Below are 7197 nucleotides of genomic sequence, written 5' to 3' on the forward strand. Positions count from 1 at the left end.
TATGATGAATGTGATAAAAACAAAAATATAATATGGCAGTTTCCAGGAGCATTCCCTAAAGATCATTGGCACATAGCCTTCGCTCCCCTCCCCCACTTTTATTGATTCTGCTGGCTGGAATGTGACTTGATGGCTGGAGCTGGAGCAGTCATTTCAGAATAACCTTGGAAATGGAGGCTACACGTGGCAGAGCAACAAAATAGAAAGACCCTGGATCAATGAGGACTTCATAGAACAGAACCATCATAGCAACCCTGGATTATTTACTTCTGGACTTGTACTTTGGAGAGAAACTTTTACCTTGTTTATGCCACAGTTTTGTGTTTTTTTTTTGTAAGATTTGTTTTTATTAAGCCTCCCCTGGTGGCGCAGCGGTTGAACGCTGGGCTGTGAAGCTGCCCGCAGCCTCTGCAGGGCCGGTTCAATCCCCGGCCACTGGCGAGGGTCCCACATGGTGCGACAGGCCTCTCCTGCCGTGCCCGCTGCTCCCCTCAGCAGTGTATTTCATCTGTCTGCCTGTTTTGTTCCCCGCTCTGGCTCTGGTGAATTCTCTCACCCTCCCGCGCTTCTGACTGTACCCAGTGCTTGTATAAATAAATAAGTAAATCTTTAAAAAAAAAGATTTGTTTTTATTTATACAAGAACTGGGGTACAGACCAGAAGCACGGGAAGGTGAGAGAATTCACCAGAGACAGAACAGGGAGCAGAACAGGCAGACAGACCAAAAACACTGCTGAAGGGAGCAGCGGGCAAGACAGGAGAGGTCTGCTGTGCCATGTGGGTATCTCCCTGGCTGGCTGGGAATCGAACTGTAACAGGGTGGTCCCCGGAAAGGGGGAGGTTCCCTGCCCCTCCCAAGGGAGGGTGGAGCTGAGCAGGGAGAGGAGAAGCTGCAGAAGAGACTGAGGAAGGAAGCAGGATGGAGCCAGGAGACCTGGAGGAGGCGCATGGAGCCTAGAGACACGTGAAGAAACTGCACTTGTCTTTTGGTCGTGGACTGGGTGACACAGATGTGGGTGAGACCCGTGGGGAGGTGACAATGGCAGCTTTTATCTTGATGTTGATTTTGCTCTTTTCCTTCCGGGCTTGTCTGGTTGTTTGTGACCCTTTTCTGTGGGTCCCCACTGGAAGATGCTTTAGACTTGTGGCAGGCTTTGGGGCCTTGTTCTGGGCTGATCCCATATGGATGGAGTTTTACCCACGAGGGGATGGGTAACTTTAGGTGCTTCATTTAGAAACTAGACTCTTTGCCTTACCTGTATTTTTTCCTAGTTTTATTAAAGTTCCTTCCCATTAAAGTCTCATATGTTTTATGTGGATGCGGCGGATGGCAGAACCCATTTAGAACAGGCAGGTTTGCGGGGTTTTGGGCTGCCCCTCTCCCTATCCTATAACAGATTCAGTGCTGCAGAGGCTGTGGACAGCTTCATAGTGCTGCGCTCAACCCATTGCACCACCAGGGAGGCCCTATGCCACAGTTATTTTGGATCCTTTCCCCAACTTAATTCCAACTGATAGACTATAGTGGCTAATGCAACCGTCTTTCATATTTATTTATTTTTTTTTCTTTATAGTTTTGTACTTGAAATTACCTTAGATATTTATTTATGCTTCCATTATTTATCCTCTCCCCTCTGGAATGTAAATGGTACGAGACTAGGCTTCATCTGCTCATGCCTGTACCTCTAACCCCTGGAAAAGTGTCTGGCATATAATAGGTGCCTCGTAGATGTCTGTGGAATGAATGGGTGGGTGAACACCTACCATATACCAGGGGGTGAAGACACAAAGGTGATTAGCAAATGTTTTCTGAGTCCTTTGCCTGAGAATTTCAGTGTCTGTGGGGACTGACATTCTAGTCTGACATGTCAGTTGACCTCATTGGATTTGCTGGCTCTAAACCAGGGGCAGTTTTGCCTCCCACGGAGCATTTATCAATGTTTAAAAACTTTTATTTTATTGCTATAAGTTAGGAGGTGCTACTGGCATCAGTGAGTAGAAGTCAGGAATGCTACTAAATATCCTACAAAACAGAGACTGCCCTCACAACAGAGGATTATCTGACCCCAAATGTCAATAATGCTGAAATTGAGCAATGCTGACCTACGTAAGGTCAGTGTCAAATAGGTTTTCCAGGGAGCAAGTTGTTAGGGCTGTACAAGAGTAGAAGGGAACATGTGTCATGTGGCCTTTTTGGTGTTATCAATGAGAGTGTGGGATCAAGGGCTCCCTGGTGGCGCAGGTGTTAAAGTCTCAGCACTGTCAAGCTATTGCCAGTCACTGTGACATGAATATGAGTTCAATCCCTGGTGAGGGAGCTGACGCACATGGCCACCTGGCTTACCCACTGCTCCCCTCAGCAGTGTATTTCAGTAGATCAGCCTGTTCTGCTCCCCATCTGTCTCTGGTGAATCCTCTCACACACCCGCTCCCAATGCCTCTGGCCCATATCCCAGTTCTTGAATGCATATATAAATAAAAATAAATTTTTAAAAAAAGAGTGTGGGATCAAATCCCAAAAAGGTGGTTGGCTCTGTTGTCAAATTCTGTAAAGCTCTCCATTAAGAGGCAAACCCCAGTAATCAACTATCTTTACTTGATGTAGAGTCCACATTTTGAGGACAACGTGAACTCAGAACAGGTAAAATTATGTCCCGAACTGTAGAAACCAAGCAGAGGGGCTTTTTCTATGGTATCATCATTAATAGAAAGAGCTCACTTTGCCTGGCTTCTGTGGGAAGGCTGAGAGAACACTAAAGTTCTACTGCTTTCTGCTGCAATAATTCTCTTCTCTATTTCTGTTTAGGTGAAAGGAGTGTGTCTACATTCATGGCCCTCCTGGAAAATGTAATTTTCTCTTGCAGGTAAATAAATGATAGATGAGGGTAGTCTAAGGGACGGGTGATTATGGAGATGATAGCTCTGGCCACTATATTTTAGCTACCTTTTTTATCCAACTTGTTCCAATTTGTTCCATATGGATGTCCTTAGAGACCTTGGTCAGGGCACTAAATCTCCCCAAGCTTCAGTTTCCTCATCAGCACTCTTGGGGTGTTGGATCATGACATGGCTTCGTCGCATTCCACTATAAATAACCATGATTCATCTCTTACCTGCTGCCATCACGTAATTGATGGCAACAAATGCGTGGTTTGAAGAAATAAATTTGAAAACAAAGGAAAAATCCCTAGCATCGATGTTCCCTCCCCAGCAATTTTCAAAAATAAACATCAACATTAATCTTTGAAATGGTATTTCCAAAAATGCCTGTTTCTTAGAACATAGCACCTTAAAATATGGAAATGGGACTTTTGTCAAAAATGGGGGCCATACTAGAGCCCCTTCTTGGAGGATAGCAGAAAATCATTTTAACTTTTTATAAACCCAATGTTTCTCACTTATTTGACTAGAGAAGCCATTCTCCATTGAGTATGTATTAACAACCTACTTGAAACTCACTTTTGGAGGCCCTGTCTTGGCATATAATACATTACCCTTTGCTCTATACCTGCTTCGAGCAGGAATTATGGTATCTGCTAAAACAGTCCCAAAGAAAACAGGTGACATGTTTTACAAGATCCCTGACTCATTTCACTAGAAACATAGGAAATTACCCATGTGCCTGATACCAAGCAACAATAACATACTTGGACTTACTATTCATAAAATCCATGTATTTGCCTCCTTTTGTTATTATAAAGCATTTGGTACAAAGAGAGGAATACAAACTTGTTACTCTTTGCTGAATTGACCCTGTCAATCATATTCACTAAATGACTCTATTACAAGGGTGGCAAATAGGTTTTTTTGTGTGCTTTTTTTTCAATATGACAACTTTGATCAATGGGTAGTGGCTGTCTGGAGCTCTGTGTTGAAAATGATAATAAGACCTTCAATGTGTTTAGAAGGAAAATATGCTGTGATTGAGTCTTAATGTCTATCATGAGCATGGTGTTGTGATTGATTATTGATGTTCAGGACATCATTTCCCCCTAACAATGTCTTATGGGTGCAGCCTAGGAGAATGCTTGGAATGTTGTGTGTTACCTTACCAAAAATCAGAGGCTACTTGTGATTGATTTGGCTGGGGAATTAAAACTTAATACACTTACATAACAAAACGAGTGGCTTTTGGTGTGTAAGTGTTGTAGAGCAACCCCGATACAAAACGGGGTGCCTGACTGTGGGTCCTCACCCGCGTGCTTAAAAGGACTTATCAATGCTCTACTGCAGGCACACGTGAAAGGTTAATAAAAGGTTTATGTACAAGGGAAGGGGAAATGAGGAAATGTACAGCTCTGGGAGAAAAGTGGGAGACAAAGTTTTAAATGAGTCCTACCCGATCCGCCAATCAGGAATCCCAAAATGGCGCTCTCAGAGTTGGCCGCCAGCCAGGAGCGGTGAAGCCAGGAGGCGAGCGATCGCCAGCCAGAGAGCGCCCAAGGCCCACGTGTTTGGTTTTTATATCCAACCTGGCTACCCAACTCCACCCTCAGGTCCCAGCCACCCTCCCTTGGTGGTGATGGGATTTGTCTTTCCCAATGTCTTGATGGCTGTAGTCTGGAGTGGGGTTGGGGTCCACAAAGCCTGTATGGGATTAACTCAGGACATCATTTCCCCCTAACATAAGGAGGTTAGGTCTTAGGAATCAGAAAGAGAAATCTCAGCAGAGATTGAACTGTCATGCCTCAGGGATGGCTTGTATCTTCAGAGATGCACAGATACAATGAAAGCGTTCCTCACTCAGTGTTCAGTAAAGGAGAATTCTTACAATGTGTCTAGCACAGCATCATCCACTAGAAATAGAATTTGAGCCTCCTATATGATGTTTGACTTTCTGGCAGCCACATTAAAAAAAAAAAAAGAGAAAAAGTGTAATTTACTTTAATCATAAATTTTATTTAACCCATTATATCCAAAATACTTTGTGTAATCAATATAAAATTATTAATGAGATACTTTACACTCCTTTTGGCAAAAAGCCTTTGAAAGTTAGTGTGTTTTGGGCCTCCCTGGTGGCGCAGTGGTTGAGCACTGGGTTGCGAAGCTGCCCGCGGCCTCTGCGGCGCCGGTTCGATCCCCGGCTGCTCCCCGGCCACTGGAGGAGGGTCCCCCATGGCGCGCAGACCTCTCCTGCCGCCCGCTGCTCCCCTCAGCAGTGTACTTCGGTCCTTCTGCCTGCTCTGCTCCCTGCTCTGGCTCTGGTGAATTCTCTCACCCTCCCGCACTTCTGACTGTACCCAGTGCCTGTATAAACAAAACGAACAAACAAATAAATAAATAAAACATGCCTCTATTAAAAAAAAAAAAAAGTTAGTGTGTTTTACCTCTAGCCTATCTGCTAGAAACAGCCATATTTTCCCCAAGTGCTCAGTAACCCAAGTGGTGAGTGGCTGCCATATTGGATCATGTGAATCAGAACTGCCACTCTTGTTCATATGTTCTTTCTAAAAGTTTGAGCACAGTGAATTAGGTTCAGCAGCTTTCCCACATTCCTTTCTGATGGACACAGCTATCACAATATATTGATGGAATCTTAAGAGTAAAAAAGTTTAGGATGGAAGGGTCTCACAAGGACAGACACCAGAGGTGGGGGTAGGAATGATTAATGAATCTTGGACTGACACTGGCTATAGAAGTTTCCAGGAATCTAAGGTGGGGTCAGAAAAGATTATCAGCTAGGGGTGGGGGCAGAAAGGATTATCAGTCTTAGAAGACCAACCCAATCTGACCCCGAGGGGATAAGTTCTACAATAATTCCATCAGAGAACATTACAAAAGAACACTGCTTGCCCTGGAAAAAATGCGGTTCTTGTTCTTTAAGACTGCCCACCTGTGTCTATGCAGTCATCTCTTTCCTTTTTTCCTTTCTTCAATACGCTTGCTTTGTGCTAATGAATGGGAACGTCTGCTGAATTCTGTCTGAGAGGGACCCAAGAACTCCAAGCAATGAAGCCCATCACCTGAATGCCATCAATATCACACTGGGGAATAGTGTGATATTCATCAATATCACACTGGGGAATAGAGCAGAGACACTAGTAATCCCACCACTGGGTCTTCCTGGTGGTGCAAGAGGTTAAGTTTCAGCACTATGAAGCCATCCCAGATCCCCGGCCAGGGATCTGACCCACATGGCACAGCAGACCTTCTCTCTTGCCACTGCTCCCCTCGGTAGTGTATTTCAGTAGATCTGCCTGTCCTGCTCCCCACTCTGTCTCTGGTGAAAACTCTCACCCCCCACCCCACCTCTGGCCTACACCCCAGCTCTTGTATGCATAAATAAATTAATCTTTAAAAAGAAAAAATAATCTCACTACTTCCACATACAGCTATTATCCTTCTTGGGATACTTCCCACCAGAGCTTTTCAGATAAATATGTCAAGAACACAAAACTTAAACACTGCTTCTCTTAAAAGCATCCGATTGCTAAGAATGTCTGGGTGTTTGGGATTGTATGATCATTTTGGTACATTATAGAATGGTCAGAAAACGGTTACTCCTGATCTATACCTCAGGTGCTCTTCAAATAGGGGGTATCTTGGGTTCTTGGGCAGGTGCTGCCACTGAGCAGCTGAGTGGTTTGGGACATGGTATTCAATAAACCTGCTCATAGTTTCTTCCTATGTAAAAATAGGGTTTTGATCATATCGTTAGGGGGAAAGATGTCCTGAGCCAGTATGTACTCCCAGAGTTTGAGGAATAGTGGTGGTTAAGGCAAATATAACTAACATTCCCAGTAAATAGCCATTATTATTTTAACAAAAGGTGGAAAAGGTAATGTCTGCTTTTAAATCATATAGCACAGGGCCAGACTGTCACTTAGTTCTCTTCTATCCCTGGTATTTGCTGGGAATAAACACTTCCCAAATACTGACTGGTGACTTAGAATCAGGCTTTTATTTTCCTATGATCTTATTATTTTTATATTTCTGTTTTCCTTACCCGAGGTGATGTAATACTCAGCCATCTGCTTCTCCTTCATCCAAAAGCCACCTCAAGTCATGATTTTTCTGAGAAGTCTCTTCCAAGGCCCAGCAGGAAGGATCCCGTGAGAGCTGGCATGCCTGGGGGCCAACCACTGTGACCTTCAAATTATTTTAGCTCAAAAACCTTCCAGAAGAAGCCCTCATTTGCCTCCTTGGCATGGGACAAAGGGATCATTTTAGTGATGACACTTACAGCATTTGACTAAA

Source organism: Talpa occidentalis, unplaced genomic scaffold (assembly GCF_014898055.3).
Source record: "Talpa occidentalis isolate TD23 unplaced genomic scaffold, MPIMG_talOcc4v2.1 talOcc4.12, whole genome shotgun sequence".
Lineage (NCBI taxonomy): Eukaryota > Metazoa > Chordata > Mammalia > Eulipotyphla > Talpidae > Talpa > Talpa occidentalis.